The sequence below is a fragment of the Lontra canadensis genome, unplaced genomic scaffold (assembly GCF_010015895.1).
Source record: "Lontra canadensis isolate GAN:19392208 unplaced genomic scaffold, GSC_riverotter_1.0 scaffold19, whole genome shotgun sequence".
Taxonomy (NCBI): domain Eukaryota; kingdom Metazoa; phylum Chordata; class Mammalia; order Carnivora; family Mustelidae; genus Lontra; species Lontra canadensis.
The window spans coordinates 19,174,221-19,197,388 of NW_022631013.1; the positions used below are offsets into that span (position 1 = coordinate 19,174,221).

At 35.8% G+C, this 23,168-nt stretch overlaps 1 pseudogene; it reads right to left on the reverse strand.

Annotated features, from left to right (window-relative positions):
• Window positions 1–17,473: 17,473 nt before the first annotated feature.
• Window positions 17,474–18,547, reverse strand: LOC116869571 (annotated as a pseudogene).
• Between the last annotated feature and the right edge of the window lie 4,621 nt (window positions 18,548–23,168).

A 23,168-nucleotide genomic window follows, 5' to 3' on the forward strand; every position in this document is an offset into this window, starting at 1 on the left:
GAATTCCGGGGGATATGTACTGGGGATGAGCTGACTGTATAAGAATGGACTCCAGAACTCTTCTTTTTGAGGAAATCTCAAAAAGAAATGCTCCTTTTTTTATTGGGTTTATGTATTGCTTTTCCACATAAGATTATATTTGAAGAAAAATGCATTCATGGAATCACTAGTTTTAACCTTTGTGGTTACCAAAAGAACAAAGATATTATAAAAATAAGATTGTGAGTAAAGGCAGCCATGTGACATTTCATGAGGATATAGAAAATATATATAGGATTCAATCATGTGGAAAATACACTGGTGGTCCCCAGAAATAAAACTACTTATTTGACATAATTGGATACTTGAATGGATACATGAAACCTATTAATTGCAGTTGATATTTCAGGATGAACAAATAAAATATGAGTGAGCAATCCAGAAAAGAGCCAGGATCTAAGGGAAGAGAAGGGTGGATGTATTCTACCCTTCGTAGTAGAAAGGAAGACTGGAAAGCTATTGGCAAACTTCTTGTTGCCATTAAGAAACTTAGAATAATGACTACAAGAACTGCTAAGAGTCCTTACATTATTGTCCAGTTACCATATTTATATTTTTACTGTGTTTTGCTCAGTCTCTTACTGAGGTAACAGTTTTTATTAAAAGCCTTCTGGCAGCCACTCTGGGGAATGTCACAGGAGAATGGGTGGTGATACAAATGAAGAGAAAGGAAGATAGGCTGAAGTGCTGAACCCTGTAGTGTGAAAGAAAAGGGAGAGTGCTTCATGCTGGCCTTGACAGACTGTGAGAAAAGCACAAAGTTCAGGGACACTCAGAATTGTACAATTCTCCAACAGAAGCTCATACTTTCCAAGGATGAGGTACTGTTTTCTCTACTATGTCAGCAAAAATAAAACAGCTGCTAGGATGCATGATTAGTAGATATTATTAAAATACACGCTTTTATTCCACTCTCTCCCTAAAAATAGTAAGTCAGCATTGAATAGCAATGTGCACAGGTCAGCAGGTGCTCCCTAGATTTTAACGGAATCATTTGCCAGAAAAGAGGGCACAGTGTCTGAAATTACTTTAGCATGTAACTTTCCTTTTACTCTGAGTTGCCCGGAGGAAAAGGAAAAGTAAACAATCCCTTGGATCTGCTGGTCCAGATTAGATCCAAATTTTAGATGGCCTTTCTTATGGTTTATCATGTGTTTACTTCTATCACACTGTAGTGAGGGAAAAGAAAAACAAAGAACAATTCACAGGTGTAACATGATATCACTGTCTGCCTGCTGATGTACTATCCCCAACTCTTCATTGTTAAGAAAAAAAAAAACAAAATATGGAAATTTACATGGCAGGGAAAGGTAAGATTATCAATAAAAAGTTTCTTTGGTGAAATGTTTTTCAAACTAGAGTTCACAACCCAATAATGGATTGTGAAATGAATTTAGTGGCTGCAACCTGTTTTTGTTTAAAAAATATAGAATTAAATTGAGTCAAATCAATGAGCTATAGAATGGACTAGAAGTATATCTCAAATATATAGGCCAGTAGTACTTCTTAAAATGTTTGTTTCAGTTGTGAGCATTTATGAATGTGTGTTGCATCAAAATGTAAAAATATATTGTTAAACAGTTAAAATTGTTTGAAAAACACGTTTTGAGAGTAACTGTCTCTATTAAATAAACCATAGCATAGGTAGATGAACAAAATTATAGACAAATTCATACCCAAACCTCTGAAACAACAACATGACCACAAAGGAAAGGGATAGACAAAGATTTCTGTTTTTTCCATGAAGACATAGAAACTTTTCCACTGTAATATAATATCCACAGAGACAAATCTAATTATTTGTAACAGCTCTCTTTTCGTGAAGTTAAAACAAAAAACAACAACAAAAAACACATATTTGTGATTTTCCAGAGACTTTCTGGAAATTTCTGGGAAATTTCAAAGATATTTTTGCATGTAATAGGTATCCTAAAATATTTTATTTCTTTCTAAATTTATTTATTTTGTGATGGCAGATTTTAAAAATATTTTCACAGATTGTTTACCTGGCTATTAAGAAATGCAAGTGATGGGGCACCTGGGTGGCTCAGTGAGTTAAAGCCTCTGCCTTTGGCTCAGGTCATGATCTCAAGCCTGCCTCTCTGCCGGCTTGTGATCTCTGTCTGTCAAATAAATAAATAAAGTCTAAAAAAAAAAAAAAAAGAAGAAGAAGAAGAAAGGAAGGAAAGAAGGAAAAGAAAAGAAAGAAAGTGACTGGGGCACCTGGGTGGTTCAGTAGGTTAAGCATCTGTTTTACGCTCAGGTCATAATCTCAGGGTCCTGAGATTGAGCCCCATGTTGGGCTCCCTGTTCAGTGTGGATTCTGCTTCTCCCTCTCTCTCTGTACTCTCTCTCTTTCAAATAAGTAAATAAAATCTTCTAAAAATTAAAAAAAGAATTGCAAGTGACTGAGAAACCACTTGGTTACCTATTTTATCAAATTAACAATAAAACATTTAAAAATACACATAAAAGGTAACACAGTTGTAAAGTATCTTAGCTCTTCCGTAAGTGAAGAACCTTAGTTTTTTGTGTGTGTTTTTTCCTTCTTTCACTATCACAGACATAGTAAGAGTGACATAGAGCACAGAAAATTATTCTAGGAAGAAGCAGGATCACTCTTACTTGGGCAAATAACACAGAAGGTAAAGAGCACCCATCAATAGTATAGGTTAAGTCTTCACTTAGTTTACCAAGGAAGCCAACCCATTAAGACTTAAGAAATGTTGATAAAATTTTAGTTATCTTTTGTGCCCTACTTGCAAATTCTGGCATTCTGCAAATTCAGGTATTCTGAACGAAGACAAATAAAATTCAATTCCATATTCTTCACTGTGCCCTTTGGTATGTCTGGAACAGACATTTCACTTCAGAACAGTGATTCTCTCTCAATAGGTCTGCAAGATCAAAACTATTTTTATGGTAACAATACAATGCTATTTGTCTTTTGCACTCTTCCAGGAATGTACTGGGGAGGTTCCTAGAGATTGTATAACATGTGAAATCTCAGGAGACCAAGTACCGAAGCAGACCTAAGAACCCATCTGTCTTCTAGCAAGTAAGACATTTAAGAGATTTGCAAAAATGCCACTCTGATCATAATTTTTTTTTTCCTTTGGAAAAGAGTTGTTTCATAAAAATGTTACTCTGCTAACATAAAATGAGTTCACTTTGCATATTTTCAAATGCATTGATACATATGTATTTTAAAGTTTTTCTTTATTTAAATTTGAAAGTATAATTTTGATTGCAGTCATTTATATTATATTCCACATAAAAGAAAAATTTTAGGGACCCAAAAGGTTTGGAGGCTGGTGCTTTAGGGAAAAACTACTCTTTTCCTTAGGGGAAAAAAAAAATACATCATTGAATTTCTCTGTCATAAATATTCTTTGTCTCCATTGTCTATATTCAGTATAACTTCTACCCAAATAACTTACTTATTTCACAGAGAAAATCTGGGGTTGGTGATTGAAAATTCACAAGCATTCTAAAGTTTGTGAAACTCATGAAAACAACACATCTCATACCCATACACATTCCTTTTACATCTTCTTAAAGTGGATAAAATGAACATATCTAAATAATATGACCCAAGAAATAACTTTTCTGTAGCGTATAAAAATAAGAAGCAGGTATACCTGGGTGGCTCAGTCGGTTAAGCATTTGCCTTTGGCTTATGTCATGATCCTGGGGTCCTGGAATTGAGCCCTGTGGGGAACCTGCTTCTCTCTCTCCCTCTGCTGCTCCCTCTGCTTATGCTCTCTTTCTCCCTCTCTCAAATAAATAAATAAAATCTTTAAAAAATAATAAAATACAAAAATAAAAAGCAAAAGTATATAACCTTAAAACTATTCTTAGTAATCTGTGTTTTGTATACTATCTTACTTAGAAAACATCTGAGTATATAATATTATTTGTGGTTTTTAGGGAGATGAAACAAAAAGAAAGATCTGCCCTGGAAAATCTAGTCAATAAATTAAAGTGTGAATTAACAAACAAAAAAATAGCTGTAAGTTTATATAAGACTTTCTGTTTTTATGATGCTACTATATGACATTTTTTCCCCCAAATGTTGAAAAGCTGTAAGAAGTTGACAACATGGTAGAAAAACGTAAAATACTATACAAAAAGAGATCAAACCTAAAAAGGTCACTGAGTAAGAAAAATCATTAAGAACTATTTAAAAATTCCCTTCAAATAGACTCTGTAACACACACACACACGCGGAGAGAGACAGAGTTGGAGAGACAAAGAGAAGATATGTAAATGGGACAAAATATATATTTATATAAATATAAATAAGACTCTTAGTCATGCAGTCAGCCTCAGTCTGAGCTAGCCTTGTCCATGTAAACAATGAGGAAAAAAAAATTCAATCAAAAGCCAATGCCCAACATTTAATTAGAGTAAATGTATTTACATCACACATACAGTAACACTTTTAGAAACTTAAAATGAGGAACAAGCTAAATCTTGCTCCAACTTCCCTTTCCTAAGCTACTCTACTGGTTGAAGAATTGAGGAAATATTGCCTAAAGCATAAGTCAGAGAGATAGAGACAGAACAGGAGTTGGAAATAAGAAGGAGGCACAGGAGTGGGGAGGAAGAAATATGACCAGAGAAAGAAAAAGGTGCAGGTTCTGTTCGGAAGGGTCAAGGGATTCTAGAGAGAGAGGGGATTCCTGCTTTCCCCCTTGAGAAGACAGATTTCTGAACGTGGCAAATAACCCAACTTTAAGGAAGGAAGGAGTTCAATATGTTGGGGAGACTTAAATGATCGATATCTGATGCGGTTTTCCATCTATCATCTTCATCATTGTAGGTTTATGATTTCTGTTCTTTTATTGCTGTTACTGCTGTGGGGTCTCAGGAAGGGGAGAGATTACTGTACATCTTCAGTCATCCTCCTAGTTAACTCTTTTTAAAAACATATGTATATATTCATCTCTCTCTGTATACACACATATGTAAATGTATATATATGTATATGTGTGCTGTGTATTATATGTATATAAATATGTGTATAGAGAGACAAGGACAAAGAGAGAGGAAATATTAATAGGACAGTAGGCTCTGTAAGAATTTACTTATGGAAACTTGGTTCAGAGAGGGTTGAAAAGAGCTAACTAAAACTCATGCTTCTATCGTATCCTTCTATAACAATTCAAGACTTTCAGTTAACAAATTTAAAATGTGGAGTTATTTTATTTCAGACAACAAGGAGTTATTGAATATTACCAGAATAAGCTCCTTGGACCTGTGGCAAAAATTAATGGAGAGAACACAGGATACATGTTTGTGTCTAATTTAAGGCTCTGGATCAGCTAGTGAAGAGTTGCCTGTGAGGTTCCCCATGATATTAACCTCAGTCCTGCAATATATTTTTATTTTCCTGGGCGTTATTTATCCTACAAAGTAAAAATTTTTACCTTGGCTAATATTAAAATCTGCTGTATAATACCATCTGTAACTACCCCTTCCTAAGTGGTTTTCTCCTCTTTCTCATAAAACAGAGTTTTGTCCTAATCCATACCTTGTCCTTTTGTATTCCTGATTCCAGTTGTTTGTTGAGGCAAATACAATCTCTTGATTTTCTTGAAACTCTAATTCATATACAGTACTTCTTACATTTATTTTTTGAACACTTTCTCTGTGAAACACTCTTTTAGGCCCTGGAGAAACAGTGTTGAGCAAAATGGAACAAAGACCCTACTTACTTAGAGCTCAGAATCTTATGAGAATTCACGAAGTTACCAAATCATCCCATAAATAAATACAGTATTATAACTGTTATACTTTTTGAGTCAAAAGCACATAATGCTATGACAGAGAGGTTGATTTGAGGAGGCTAGAGGTTTAGGGAAGTGATAAAAAAAATATTGGTTTGATGAACAAGCAGTTGAATAGATAGTTGAATGAAAACAAGAAAAAAACACTTTCTCTTGAGGTAGAAAACAAAAAAAGCATTTTTTTTTAAATCTGCCATCAAATTCCAATATTTATGTAACAGGATATTTTTGGTTTATGTGATCAAAATACATAAATTCATTAAACTAAGCATGAGAACCTGGTTGGTTTTATGTATCCATTACCATTTTTAAAAAGGATCTTGCTTTTGGTTTTATGTATCCATTATCATTTTTAAAAAGGATCTTGATGTTTTGCTCCTTTCAGATTGAATTTATATTGCCTCCTTAGTTTATGAAAATCTAATATCATATATTATCAGCTTTTATAATAATTCTATCTCTTTACTCTGAATTTATGGATACAGCTAATTAATTCACAACCTTCATTTGGTAAGGTCAGTAAATAGCATGAGAGATTATAAACATCTGGATAGAAAATCCAAGACCTTTGAATTAAAGTGTTTAGTTTTCACTTGATGTAAATCTTAATAAATAAAACCCCTAGGCTATTTGCACAAGTGACATGTCTCAGAACAAATTAATGGTGTATGTATGATAAACCGTTTGTATGCATAAAAATTCCTGATATTTACTGGAATTAGGTACAGCAGATGTCACATTAACATTTGGCAAGAAAAAGCCCATATGAATGATTGGAGAAAGTAAATAGTCGACAGGGTTTTAATAGAATGTGTATACACACCAGAGACTTCAGAAGACTATTAAATATTGAAATATATAAACTGACATTGTACTTGGTAGATGTATTTGGAATGAATGGGCCAAAGTAGAAATCAACGATTCATGGAAGTAGGGTTTTTCTTCTCCCTTGTAAATCCTAGAAATATGTCCTTCACCAAAATGTTATCAATCAATATTTGTTAAGGATTTGTAGAAAATGGTAGAAAACTAGTCACAGGAGTATCCAGACAGTGAAATAGCTTCATTAAATACCTGATAAAAGCACTCAAAATATACACAAGTACCTCATTCTATATCATTACAAATTTCAAAATTCACTGAGAATATCCACAAAGTTCTCTATTATTGTTATTTATAACAATTATAGTCAAATTGGTATCAATAATAGAGATATATGGAATTGGGAAGAGAGAACGGAGGTAAACCAACTATAGACCATGACCCTGAGGTTTTGGATTATTTCCTGTCTTGAAGAATGGATGTATGTTGTGGATAGAAGGCAAAATAAACATGGTATCAAGTGCCCCTCCAATTCCTTGAAGTAGCAATCACATATGCAAACAAAATCTTCCCCCTCAGCTGGAATGCATTTACCAGAAGTGAAAACCAAGAAAAAATAAAAGAATAGAATAGAATAGAATAGAAAAGGGGAAAGGAAAGGGAAGGAAAGGAAAGGAAAACAAAACCTACCTGGCCCAGTGGCAGAGTAGAAGAGTTAGACTGAACCAAGCAAATCCTTGCCTTTGGAAATGTGAACTGGAAGACCAGAAGTTACTGTTAAGGGAAGAAACTGAACAGAGCAGCAAAAACACACTGTATAGATTCTACACTCTCAGTTTTGTTAGGCAATGAGCAAACTGTATAACCAAAGGAAATGAAGAAGAGTGGAAAATGAAGAATTATTTTAAAAAACAATAGCATGTAGCCTACATGACAAAAAAATTTCGTGGGACTATAAAATGATAAAACCAATTTAAAAAAAAAAACTGCTAGTTTCTGCTAAAGCTGAATATTTGCCTTCCATGTGACTCAGCAGTTTCACTGTTGGTGCATTCACAAGAGCAAAGAATACATCTGGCCACCAAAAACATTCCCCTGAAAGCCCCCAAACAATAACATACATAATGTTCGTAGCAACTTTATTCAAAGTAGTTAAGACTAGTTGCCCATCAGTAGGAGAATAGATATACTGGGTTATAGTCATACAACGAAATACTACACAGGTGTAAAAATGGGACTACTACATACAAAAACATAGGTAAATATCATAGATATTATGTTCAGTGGAAAAAGCCAGATACATAAGTGTTTCTTCAGGAACATTCCATTTATGTTTATATTAAGTTCAAAACAGACAAAATTAATCAATGATTATAGAATTCAGAATTACAGACATCTGATGGGAGATATAGTCTGAGGTACAGATGCAAAGGCATCTTAATGAAGTGTTAGAAATATCCTATATATTCTCTGGGTAGTGGCTGGACAGGTATAAATATATGTTAAAAAGTCATGGTTATTAACATTCAAGATTAGTATATGTCATATATCATTTGAAAAGAGAGAGTTCTGTTTCCTTTCACGGCAAATAGACAACTCATTCCAACCCTCCCTTTGATAGTAAGTGGGAAAACTGGAAAAAAAATATGAAAAGAGCACCCGTTTGGAAGTATAGGAGAGCTAACAAACCTGAGAAGAATTCAGGGGCCAAGATCCAAGAGAAAAAGGAAACTATGAGATGTAAGCTCAGAAACCGGGACTGCTTTTTCCTGGCTATGTCTACCAATCCAGGTGTTAGGCTAATGCTGCGGCATCAATTCCCATGGAGACTGTGTGTGATACCATGTAGAATTTTGACAGTTTAAGTTGACAAAAATTGGAGTGCAGTATTCAGATATCAAAGGGCTTCAACTTAGAAACAGACTACTCTCATGGTACTAGAAATAGACTACTCTCATATCACATACCCTCCCCAATGTCCATAACCCAACCACCCTCTCCATGGAATGGAATTGGAAGCCCAAAAACAGAGAGAAAGTAAGAGAATCAAGATTTAAAGATGTTAATTAACACTTTGTAAAACTGATTAGTTACATAAAGCCACAATTCTGAGGTGGGGGGTTTGGAGGGGTACTAGGAAGTAAAAGAGAAAATCTTAAAAGCAGCCAGAGTGACAAAAGAACCCAGAACTCATTGGAACATGTCCTTTTATTATTTTTTTTTATTTTATTTGTTCATTTGACAAATGACAGGGGGAGTGGCAGGCAGAGGGAGAGGAGAAGCAGGCTCCCTGCTGAGCAGGGAGCTCAGCACAGGGGCCTGATCCCAGGACCCTGGGATCGTGAACTCAGTTGAAGGCAGACCCTTAACCGACTGAGCCACCCAGGTGCCCCAGTAGCATGTCCTTTTAAAACAAAAGCAAAATAAGACCTTTTCAGACAAAGAGAAACAGATAATTTGTCAATCAGGTTTGCACTAAAAAGAAGATAACAGACATTCTAAAGTCAGAAGAACAGTGACCTCCCTGATATGAGGAAGTGGAGATGCAACATGGGGGTTAAGGGGGTAGGAGAAGAATAAATGAAACAAGATGGGATTGGGAGGAAGACAAACCATAAGTGACTCTTAATCTCACAAAACAAACTGAGGGTTTCTGGGAGGAGGGGGGTTGGGAGAAGGGGGGTGGGGTTATGGACATTGGGGAGGGTTTGTGCTATGGTAAGTGCTGTGAAGTGTGTAAACCTGGCGATTCACAGACCTGTACCCCTGGGGATAAAAATAGATTATATGTTTATAAAATAAATAAAATAAATAAATAAGAACAGTGACCCACAGATGCAAGTTTGGAGATGCAAGAAAAAACATAAACAATAGATGTAAGTATGTGGGTAAGATAAATATTTAATATTTAAAATTTATACAAATTTTGTGTTATATATGTGTTTATATCTAAAATGTATGACAATATATGGCAAAATATAGCCATAGCATGAAGTCAGGAGACAAAGAGTGTTAAAATGTTGTGAGGGTCTTGTTCTGGAAAAGGAAAGGTGTTAATATAAAACTTCAGTGAATCAGAGATGTGTGTTGTAATCTGTACAGTAACCTTAAAAATAATTAAAAAGCATATAAACTGTGAAGCTAAGAGCAAATATAGACATAAGAAATATATATTTAACCCATTATGTCAAACAAGATCACAACAGAAAATGAAAAATATTTGTGAATACATAATGAGAATATTGCAAGGAAATTATGTGAGATGTAGTTAAATTTATGCTTAAATGGAGAATGGATAGACTTCAACTCAGATATTACAAAGAACAAAGCCTGAAAACAAATTTTCTAAGTATCAGTAAAAGACACAAAAAGAACAGCACATTAAGGTGTAAGAATGCAAATTACAAAGATAAGAGCAGAAATTATTCAAAGAAAAAAATCAACAAGGAGGATGGAGGGAGCCATTTTACACTTCACACCTCTAACCCGGAAGCAGTATAAGGTTTCCCTACAGGAGGCAGCAGTCTCAAATCCGGGTATACTATAAAGATGATGGAGCATGCACAGTACTGATGTTGGTAAATGGGAGTGGCAAAAGGCTCTGAGTTTAAGATTTTAGAGGTCTGTTAGATGTCTGATAAGAAAGAGGAAAAGAAGAGGTAACCAACCTAGAAGCAACAATTTTTTAAAAAAGAAACAGAAAACATACAGCACAGCTAATAATCAGTGAAGGTAACACAAACCTTATCTATAGATGTATTTTTATTTTTATTTTTATATTTTAAGTAGGCTCCATGCCCAGTGTAGAGCCCAACTTGGGGTTTTAAGTCGCAACCCTGAGATCAAGACCTGAGCTGAGATCCAGTCAGATGCTTAACCAAATGAGTCACCCAGATGCCCCTAGAGATGTATATTTTAAGTTAACATAACTGCCATTAATTCTCTTTTATTATTATTTTTATTAGTATATAATGTATTATTTGCCCCAGAGGGTACAGGTCTATGAATCATCAGGCTTACACACTTCACAGCACTCACCATATCACATACGTCCCCAATGTCCATAACCCAACCACCCTCTCCATACCCCTCAGTTGGGGGCAGCAACCTCAGTTTGTTCTGTGAGATTGAGTCTCTTATGGTTTGTCTCCCTCCTGATCCCATCTTATTTCATTTTTTCCTTCCCTACCCCCCAAACCCCTCACTCTGCCTCTCAAATTCCCCATATCAGGGAGATCATATGCTATTTGTCTTTCTCTGATTGACTTATTTCACTCAGCATAATACCCTCTAGTTCCATCCACGTCGTCACAAATGGCAAGATTTCATTTATTTTGATGGCTGCGTAGTATTCCATTGTGTATATATACCACATCTTCTTTATCCATTCATCTGTTGATGGACATCTAGGTTCTTTCCATAGTTTGGCTATTGTGGACATTGCTGCTATAAACATTCGGGTGCACGTGCCCCTTCAGATCACTACATTTGTATCTTTAGGGTAAATACCCAGTAGTGCAATTGCTGGGTCATAAGGTAGCTCTATTTTCAACTTTTCGAGGAATAACTTCCATTAATTCTTATTAAGAATGTCTTCAAGGATTTAAAGAGAACATCAGCTGTTCTGTATATATTTTTCCAGATGTACTGTGTAGGAAAGGGATACTTCTAAATGACCTGATATCCTTACCTTAGGCAATATAGGGATTTCCTCCAATGTAAACAACTGAGAGAACATAGTCAGGCTTCGGACTAAAAATATTTGAATGGCCCCAGTAGGATATGGTTCAAGCTTAAGGTATATTCTTCCTCCTGCTCTTTTGGTAGCAACAAACCCTACATTGTATTCAGATTAGTAATTAAAAGGTGAACGCAATAATGGAGAAAAAAAAGAAGATTGGTTATCTAGACCTGGACATAGGAAGGAAATAATTTCAGTAGAGTCCAAATGGATTACAAACACACTGTTTTCTATCATAAATATCCTAAAAGTATTAACTCTCTTCTAGAATTGTTCTGACTATATTAATTTTAAAATAAAGCCACTTGAGAGCACAATTAATAAATGTAAGATAAAGTAGGATAAAATTACATTTTTATCTCATCATGCCATGTAACCTTAAAGGTACCTAATCAGAAACCCTTGAGAGGAAGAATTTAAGGGTAAGTGAGGGAAGGTGAAGCCTAAATTTCACAAGAAAAAGAGACAATAGAAAATCTAAGTTTTCTGATAAATTATAGAGGATGTACTCTTTTATTATGTTCAGACTTACAAATTAAAAATTTAGATCATATTTCTCATTTTCAACTTTTCTGTATTTCCATGAGGAATATCTGGCCTTTTATTTCATTATGTCTCCTTAATGGTAATTAGTCAATGTGAAAGAATTGAATTTGGAATTATCCATTACTGTTAATGGTAAGATTGAGGGAGGGCATTTTCTATGTCTAATGATGTCTGCCTGTTTACTTTTGGAAAGCAAGACATCTAGGGTTTATATAAGAAAACCTCCTTTAGAAATAATTTAGTCAGGGTGCCTGGGTGGCTCAGTCGTTAAGTATCTGCCCTCAGCTCAGGTCATGATCCCAGGGTCCTGGGATGGAGCCCTGCATCAGGCTCCCTGCTCAGCAGGAAACCTGCTTCTCCTTCTCTCACTCACCAGCCCTTGTGTTCTCTGTCTGGCTATGTCTCTCTCTCTCTCTGTCAGATAGATAGATAGATAGATAGATAGATAGATAGATGATAGATGATAGATAGATAGATAGATAGATAATTTTGTCAGGCTAATGTTAAAATTCCTTGCCCAATAAACTGTTAGATTTCTTACAATCCCCTAAATCAGAATTAATCACTGTGTGCCCAGCAGCATTTCATTATACTTCTCTCAAGGCACTTTTTGGTCTAACATTATCAAAATTTTTCATAAACAGGAATACCTAACCCATTAGATTATAAACTACTTAAAGGTAAGAATAAATCTTGTTTTTTCTTTTTCTTCCACATGCAGTAAGCACATGAAATAAATATTTTTGAATGAATAGAAAATCAGCTTAATAAGAAATATGCAGTATTTTACATGTTCCTATGGGGGGAAATGCAGTAATAGGTAGAGTTTATTTTTCTTACCTTCTTGATCAGCAGATCAGTATACAGAGGAGAAACTTTTAGAGTCATGGGATAGAGAACTGCTAGAGGGCCTAGCACCATGAATAAGTCAGTCACCAAGATTTGAACCAATATGATCATAATTCAAGTAGAAGAGAGAATAAATCTAACTTTCCCAGAAAATGGGGCTAGGAGATGGAAAGGGAGCAAAACACAGTGACACATGTGGATGAAAATATACCCTCCCACTACCTCCTAGAAGGCTCTATCATAAGGACCTTCTGAAAAAATATTTATTGTCCCCAATATACAGTATGGTGATTAGAGGTAATGTGACTAGGAAAAAAATCCCAAAACCTGAGCTGAGAGTTCTAGTCTTTTTTCTGTGGGCCTTTATAGACAGAAAATCAAAGACCATTTGCTATCAAGATCCCATAGAGTCCTTGTCTGTTGCACATGCAGGTATGGTGTTGGCTGGACAACAATTATGTATAGATTTTATTCAGCATTTTTCAGAAGAACAAATTAGCAGCAATATCCTCACCAAATAACCCAATTAAGGAATGATCCTTCGAGTTTGAGGATGGAACCTCTCTCAGGGCATAAACTGTTTTTCACATCATTAATATTAGCTGCATGACTCTGGCTGTGCTTTTAGTGCCAGAAAGCACTTGCCCTTGTAGTTGATGACAAGATCTTCCCCATTTCATCCTCCAAGAGCATGGAAGTAAAGTCATCCCATAGGAATAAGATAAAAATTACAAACGACATATCAGATAAAGGGCTAGTATCCAAAATCTAAAAGGAACTTATCAAACTCAACACCCAAAGAACAAATAATCCAATCAAGAAATGGGCAGAGGACATGAACAGACATTTTTGCAAAGACTACATCCAGATGACCAACAGACACATGAAAAAGTGCTTCAGATCACTTGACATCAGGGAAATACAAATCAAAACCACAATGAGATACCACCTCACACCAGTCAGAATGGCTAAAATTAACAAGTCAGGGAACAACAGATAATGGAGAGGATGCAGAGAAAGGGGAACCTTCCTACACTTTTGGTGGGAATGCAAGCTGGTGCAACCAGAGGTGGGGGGAGAGGGTGGTTGGGTTATGGACATTGGGGAAGGTATGTGCTATGGTGAGTGCTGTGAAGTGTATAAACCTGGCGATTCACAGACCTGTACCCCTGGGGTTAATGGTACATTATATGTTAATAAAAAAATTTTTTTAAAAAAGAATAAGATAAAAATCAAACCAATCAATCAGAACACAACTACACAAAGTATAGTATGCCTCAAAAGAGAATGGTGCTAAAACCAGTTAAACTTGGTAGCAGATCTGAAGGTTTATGTTGGAGGGTGGGCAGTGCATTGAAATCATCAATAAGGAAGAGCTATAGAGACAAACTTTGACATTCTTTCCCATTTCTGTTCTTTCCCATCTTCCTGTGCTAATATCCTGAGCGACTTTCCAAATCTATTTCAATTATAAGATGAACACATTGGATATCAAGTCTGATGTCATTAAACAGAACATCTCAAATAGGTGGCCTGATTTGACCTGAAAAACATATTGTCTTTGGCCCATTCGGTTTTTTTAAATTGAACTTAAGTTTACAAAATAGAATTTTCCCCCTGAAATCTAAATTTTGAGCTTTTCTTGAAAAATCAGATCTTACAACATTTGGATAGCATTTCTGCCTGATGTGATACCATTTCTAGGAGTATCTGCAGAGTGGCTGACTCCTTGTGATGGGGGCGTACCTTCCCGTTTGCAGGCACCCAAATTCAGTCACAAGGCCACCTTCATTATCTCCTTAGCTGCTAAACATTGAATTTCAAATCCCTTAAACCAATCTGAAATCCTAGTGGCTTTTCTATAGTTCCTATGAACAAGGACAAATTACCAGCAAAATGTCCATGTAAGTTTTTATTTTAATTCAGGTGCATAATGAACAGTCATTGTCCGTAATCTTTTTGTGGTCCAGTAAATAATTTATGAGAAAGCCAACTGACGTACTTGTGCGTTCAAACACGGGGCCTCCTAAATTCAAAGTTTAATCCTTCTGGTAATTTAAGGATGTTGAAAGTATAAAATGGTTGATAAACAAGAATCCCAAGTAATTATTCTTCTAATAATAAATAATTACTTCATATAGTGTGGTCTGTTATTGTAATAGATGTATTAATAAGCAAGGGTGTGACAAGTAAAGAAAATAAATATTTTTATATTCTTTATAATCATAATAGATTTCCCATAGATAATCACATTAAAAGCTAATTCTGATTGAAGAGATTATAAAAGCATTCAAAGAAATGGATTACTACACTAATGTGTATGGAGGGATAGGGACAGATATATTTTCTTCTGGGTGAGGAGTAAAGATGGGGAGGGATATGAGGTATTTGAGAGATTATTCATAATGGAGATTTATCTTGTGAGGAAATAAATACTTCAACTTATTGGGGAAAGATATGAAATAGTGACAGGGATGCTATTATAATGTTCTGAATAGAGATGCCGAATGATCAGTGTCACTGTATTTTTCTTCTGTTCGTATGTTCTGATAATAGGTCCACAGCTGAGGTATGTCGTGTACCCAGTGATTCTGATCCTTGGTCCTCATAATATTCATTATTTAAAGGAGAGGCACTTTTCTAGACCCTGCCACTTTGGTTTAATCACTGGGCAGAAGTGAGAGGTGGATTGAGTTTTATGGTAACTGTATTCAGCTATCAACCAACCTTACAGTAGTAAGGCAAGTTGAAACACACCATTCTGCCATTAAGCACCTATAGTAACTCTCTCTTCTCAAATCTGTTCCCCCTACCTCCATTTCCTAGAGAGTTAGGGAATGACATTACTCTTCCTCTTTTGACATTCCATGATTGGTAGCATTCCCAGTAATTATATTTTCTCGGAGTTCTCAGAATTAATAAAATGGTCCAAATCTCTGTGTCCTCCCAAATTCAAACATCCACCTGTAAAATTAATAAATAAAATAATATTTATATGCCAGAAAAGTAGAGCCATACTCTTGTGGAGTATTAGGGAAGGTAATCCAAGGTAATGTAGGAAAGCAATTAATTGACAAGAAGGAGAGAACTGTGTTATCCCTGAGACTCTTCACTTTGAATGTATGCCCTCGGAGGACTGAAGCATTGCTCAAACAGTAATCTAGGTTCTCATGTAAATTATGTTCAGTAGTTCCAAAGATTTGTATTTACTTTTATCTGGGGCCTTTATTCCCCAAATGATCAAATTAAACATGAGGTTATATCTCACATATCACAATATTGTCTTATAACTAGAACTATGAGAAATATAATGGAACAAAAATATAAGAATATAAGCAAATGAGCCTTTCTAAAGGAAACTCTTGTATATCACGATATAAAACATTCATTCAATTTATACCTGAAATAGTTCTGGTAAAATCATTATTAAATACAATTCCTTTGGAGGAATTTTTTTTTAATTTCTTTATTTATTTGCCAGAGAGAGAAAGAGAGCGAGTGTGCACAAGCAGGGGGTGTGGCAGGCAGAGGGACAAGCAGGCCCCCCGCTGAGCAGGGAGCCCTATGTGGGGCTTGTTGCCTGGACCATGGGATCATGACCTGAGCCAAAGGCAGATGCTTCACCTACTGAGCCACCCAGGTGTCTCTGGGGGAGTATTTTCATTTAGATCCCCCAAAAAGGTTAATTGCTTTAGTTTTTTAAGTTTCTATTGCTAATGGTACTATGTAGTATTTATTTATGATCCTTCTTAAGCATACTTCACAATTGATATATCCTATTATTTGAAAGCTCATCCATATCTTTTCAACTGAGTAAGCCAATCCATTACACACAACAATCTTCCATGGAAATTTCATCTTGCTCAGGAGAGCAGCCATTTTGTATACCACATTACCTGCTTCCTTGTCATACATGATTCCTCCAAGGGGAAAGCATCTGGATCAAGAGTCACTAATCTATAGTTTGGCAAAACCCAAATATAAGTGAGGTGAGATGACCGAGAGCAAGACTGTTTCCAAAATACAGGAAATGCTAAAATTGTCCAATCAGATTCTCTCTTTCTGGAATGTGAAATAGAAATAGAAATAGAACCAGAGAATTGATAGCTGGAGAAAAGTTGAGAAAGAGGCAGGGAAGCAATGCAGAGGACCGTGAGGGCCCATGAGTATTAGAGTAGTTTTGACTGCCCCCTTTGTACTTATTTCTTCATCTGCAAAAAATGGGTGTGATAACAATATGTCTACTTTGTGAATCTCTTTTGGTAATTGATGAGATAGTACTTGTAAAGCTCTTAGCAGAGTCTGGCATATTGTAAGTGGTCATAAAAGTTAAATGCTGCTCACATCACATTATAGTATAATAATTGTTTTAACTCTGCCTCTACCACTAGGCTCTGAGCTATCTGAGAGCAGGGACTATCTTACTCTTCTCTGTATCCTCAGTTACTAGCACTGCACCTAAACACAGTATCTAGCACATTGCGGGTCCTTCATTATATGTTCATTAGATGAGTGAAATAAAGTTTTTCTGCCTCTGCCCATCTTCCTCTCTTTTTTCTTCATACCCACCTACCTATCTCATCTTAGGAAAACCAATGTATTCAAGTAGAAAACTGAGATTTAGTTCACTTTTATTATTGTTTTATTTTAAGTGTTTAATTCGCTTTCTTTTTCTTATATTAAACTATGTGGTGGCCACAGGTGGGCCCTCTGCACGGATACTGGTGTGGGTCTTTACAAGATGGTCAGTGAATTCCTAACCTGATAGAGACTTGGTGGACCCAGTCCCTTTCCAGAGGTCAGAGATGAGAGAGCTGGGGGTCTTGGAAATAACATCAAGAGTGCCTTGGTGGGCACCTGGGTGGCTCAGTCAGTTAAGCATCTGACTCTTGACTTCAACTCAGGTCACAATCTCAGGATGGTGGGATCAGTTCCACATTGGGTTCCATGTGGAGCCTGCTTAAGACTCTCTCTCCCTTTCTGTCTGCCTGCCCCTGGTTCCCAGTCCGTAACTGTACAGTGGCCTTATTTTTTTTCCTGGATGATTGCAGCCATCATATTGGTTGGCAAAACATTTGAGAACATTCCTATTTTGACATCACAATCTAAACTGTAGATTCTAAACAGTAAAAGGTTCAATAAATGCAATCCAAGATGGGGAAAAAAAAAAAAAAGTGGTCTTGGCGAAGTTAACCCAGGGTGGCAGTGCAGCCCCTAGCCAAGGTGTGGCAGTCATCAGTCCAGCCATCATCAGGAGCTTCTTTTGCACAGGGACTAAAGTGATGCCAATACCTCTGAGGGCAAGGATGAGATACATCAGCCAGAGCCACAGTCACTGGTCACCTTACATGGGATGGTGTGGGCTTGCCAATCTCATTCCTCCAGTAGCCTCCCGGAAGGGAGATAATGGAAAGCTTGGCCAGGATGGTGCCCCCACAGATGGCAGTGGCTACCTTCCTAGGGTATTTAACACCCAGACCAAGATGTCCATTGTAATCTCCAATGGCAACAAATGCCTTAAACCTGGACTGCTGTCCAGCACAGGTCTGGTTTTGTACAGGCAAAATCTTTAAAACCTCATCCTTGAGGGATGCCCCCAGGAAAAAATCAATGATCTCAAATTCCTTGATAGGCAGGTAGAAGAGATAGATCTCCTCCAAGGACTTGATCTTCATGTCCTTGACCAGATGGCCCAACTTGGTGATATGGATTCACTCCTTGCCCTTGGCCCTCCACAAGCTCCATGGCCTCAGCCCTGGCCCTTCCATGGCCACAATCCTGGCCTGAAATACCAGTGGCAAAGCCCCCAGGCAGCCATTTAAGGGCCTCAGGGCCCTCCAGGCCCTCCCAGGCCTTCTGCAGCACTGGTGGCATCCACCTTTTGGTGTTTTGTTGAAGATGCTAGTTCATTTTTAGAAGGTTTAAGGATCAACTGAACTTTACCTTATTTTCTGTGCTAAAAAATACATACACTTCAAGTAGCCACAATCTCTTTTCACAATTAATAGAGTTGAGTCAAATACTCAAGGTATGGGGGACAAAGTGGGGGTGTAGGCAAGGCTTATTATTAATAAGATAAGAAAATCACTACCTATCTGTTGGATTCCCAGTAAGATTTAACAAAACACAAAATTTCAGAATCTTAGGATTAGAAAGACCTTAGCATTTATCGAGTTCAGTTTAAATTTGTCTTTATAGATGAGGAAACTGAGATCCACATTGGAGAAAGAATTTATAAGACACAAGAGAGCTTGGGACTTAATTATGTGACTCCTTATGGCAATAATGGTCCTTGCTGAACTGTGCAACACTGCATAGCAATATATTTTGCATGTCCATAATATAAACTAATATGGTATATTCAAACTATTATAATAGTAGGACAAAGTGTAAAGTCACAGCCTTAGATTTATTAACTTTATTAGAGGTAAGCAGCTGTCTAGCATATCCTTTGGGAGAAAATAAGCCTGGCAGTAATGATGCTCTCTTCATCATTGTCTATAAATGTACCAAATTATTTATTAACGAATGTCACAGATGTCAACTAGAATAGAAAACTAATAGCTTATAGTGCTTTAATTTATTTGATTTACACATATTGTCAGAGACAACCTTTATGGAGGAACATATAATAATTAAGCACTTGTCAGAATGGCTAAATGTCACTATAAAATAAACAAGCAATCCAAATCTCTTGGGACAGTTTTGATATGTCACCAGTTCTCCTGGGAAGGGAGGATTTTGAAAGCTCCATATTTGCAAAATGTAGCCAATATGGCAGGTTAATAGAATCAATAGATTTCACTTATGGAGCTAAGATGAATGGGCTAGGTGAAAATCCAAACTAGTTATAGGAAATAACAAGTAACTGAATTTCAGGAACAACATGGTTAAGAATCGATTATTTTAATGAAGGGTCAAAATCCTAGTTAAAGAGATGGCCTAAAAATCCCTTCCTTTCTCTCCTCTATCCTCTGATTTTCTTCTCCTCCTCCTATTTCTGTTTTCTTTTCTTTTTCTTTCTTTGTCTCTGTTTTTTTACAAGAACTCCCAGAATTATCAAATAATTTGTGGTGCTTTGTGCACTCTCTGCTGTCTCTTACTTTTATACATCATACAAGCAACCCTGCTAGAGGATGATTAATTTCATAGAAGAAAAATGTTTATTTGTGACATTTTTTATCATTTTAACATTTATATCATGTATCATATTTTAGCCCACTTGAGAGCTTTGCTCAAGGAGTCTCATTGATTAATTATCTTTGGTTCTAGGGCTATTCATGAATTTTCAGAGATATTGATTCTTGGATGGAACATCTCAAAGATAAAAAGTCTGGAGCATTCGTGTGGATGATGTCTGTCTTTATTAAGATATAACAATGATGTAATGCTGCTGTGATTCATACTACAATTAATTGGTTTTTTGTTTAAATATATGAAGTTTCAATACTTGACATTTTATTCTCTCCTCTTTACTTTTCATAATATAACTATGTACAAATAAATTAGCAGATGAGTTAAAAGGGATTCTCCTTCTGGCCATGATGGAGTACGTGGCAGTTATTCTTCTCTTTCCACAGACAACTATGAAGTTGGACAAAATATGTGAGGCAATGGGTTTTAAATATAGGACAATGGATATGATACGATATCTTTGAGATATCCTTCCCTTCTTTGAGAGAAGGGAAACATATGAAGTAAATCCCCAGTTTATCTTCTTTTTCTGTATGAGATCATTTTTCAGACTATGATTGAAACAGTAGCTTGATCAGCTTGAAAGTAGCTGAAATCTGGGGGCACCTGGGTGCTCAGTCAATTAGGTGTCTAATTCTTGATTTCAGCTCAGGTCATGATCTCAGGGTCATGGGATCGAACCCTGAATTGTGCTTCACACTCAGTGCAGGGCCAGTTTGAGAGTCTCTCTCCTTCTCCCTTTAACCCTCCCCCCACTCATGCTCTCTCTCTAAACAAATAAATAAATAGAATCTTTTAAAAATATCTGAAATTTGTAGAGCATGAAGCTATAGAAAGGAGACCGAGATGGGGGTTGTAAGGACAAAAGTCTCATTGGGTGGCTTCTAAATATCCTTGGTCAATGGATATTTGGGATACTGGGCTGCCCGTGTACATCACTGGGCTTCATGAGACCTGTCAGAAAACTCCCTGTGGATTCACAATTGTGGGATAAGTGGGGACATCAGAAATTGTGGATTTTGGGACACACTGAAGTTACAATTCAGTCATAGTGAAATAACCTCATTGAGAACCTCAGGCTTTCAGCTGAGACTGAAGAAAGGCCATACTTTAAAAATGAGTCTTTAATAAATGAAACAAGATGGGATTGGGAGGGAGACAAACCATAAGTGACTCTTAATCTCACAAAACACACTGAGGGTTGCTGGGGGGACGGGGGTTGGGAGAAAAGGGTAGAGTTATGGATATTGGGGAGGGTATGTGCTATGGTGAGTGCTGTGAAGTGTGTAAACCTGGTGATTCACGGACCTGTACCCTGGGGATAAAAATATATGTTTATAAAAAATAAAAAATTTAAAAAAAACAAGTCTTTAAATTTAGTAAAAAATTGTGTTAGAAAAGTGTTCTTAAGACTAAAGATATAGGGATGCCTGGGTGGCTCAGTTGGTTGAACAACGACCTTCGGCTCAGGTCATGATCCTGGATCAAGTCTTGCATTGGGTGCCCTGCTCAGTGGGGAGTCCACTTCTCCCTCTGACCCTCTCCCCTCTCATGCTCTCTTTCTCTCACTCTCTCAAGTAAATGAATAAAATATTCCAAAAAAAAAAAAAAAAAGACTAAAGATACAGCTTTAACAGACCTGCCATAATGAGGGATAAATCCAAGTATACCAGATCAAGAGGATCCATTAATAATTTATTTCCCTGTCAGAAAATCTAATAGCTATTTAAATAAGCCAACATAATGTAAACTCACAGCAACATATTATTTCTAATACTCAGTATATAATATAAAATTAGACATACAAAAAAATCAAAATAATAATAATAATAACAACAACAACTCTCAGGAAAAACATCAGTCAGTAAAAACTGATCCTATCAGAATTCTAGAAGCTATAATTAGCATAAAATAACTGCAGTACCTTTTATAAATATGTTCAAATACTTAAAAAGAACATAATGAGTAAACAGATACAGTAAATCACATTAGAAATGGAAACACTGTAAAATAACCAAATGGAAATTCAAGAACAGTGCAATATCTGAAAACCGACATCTATAATTTACTTAATATTAAAAATATTGAATGTTTTCCTGCTAAGATCATGGCAATAAAAGGATATTTATGATACCTTCTAGTCTACTGATATTCTAGCCATCCTAATAAGAAAAGTAAAAGAAATATAAATCATAAAGATTGGGAAAGAAGAAGTAAAATTATCCTTTTAACCAGATGTCATGATCATTTACATAGAAAATCCTAAGGAATAGACATTAAAAGCCTATTAAAATAAGTCAAATTTAAGAGGTCAAAGATACAATAGCAATCAATAAAAGGTAAATGTATTTCTACATTTGAAACAATTAGCATTTAAAAGTTAAAAAGTCAATGTCATTTATAACAGCATCTAAAAACATGAAATACATGATAATCCTAACAAAAGACACACAAGATCTATTCACTGAAACTACTAAAGTTCTGAGGGAACTTTAAAAAGACATAAATGTATTTACATAAACGTAATAAAGATATAAATGTGCCATGCTCATAGAATGAAAGAATTAATATTGTTTAAATATAAATTATTCCAAGATGAAATCCCCAGCCTAAAATTTCAGTGCACTTGTTTAAGAAATTGACAAGTTCATTTTCATTCTAAAATATATGTGGAAATTCAAAATGTATATAATTCCTATACTTATTATGAGGATGTAGAAATGTGGACAGTAGTATTGACATTAGTATAGATGAATATATCAATAAAAGAATAGACTTTACATATATGATGAGTTGATTTCTATTTACTAAAGTGGCATGTTTAATTACATTTGATGTTTTTAAAATATCATAAAAATAATCATTTAGGCAAAATCAAGAAAATTTAATCTTTTGAATAAAGAAACAAAATTCAAGCTTTAGAATAAGGCCACTCTCATATAACTTTCCATTTCCCTCCTTCCTAACATTATTTTTCAAAATTCAGTTCCTTTTCAAATCTCCAAAGGAAATAAAGCATCCTAAGTAGTATCTAAGTACTTATGTCAAATCCCATCTTATGGAATTTGGATAGATATTACAAAGTTACTGCTATATGAAAAAATAAAGCAACTCTGATTGTGGCACTACATAGACAATATTTTAGCCAAGTAGCAGCTAGAGAGACAAGTCAAGTCAAAACACTA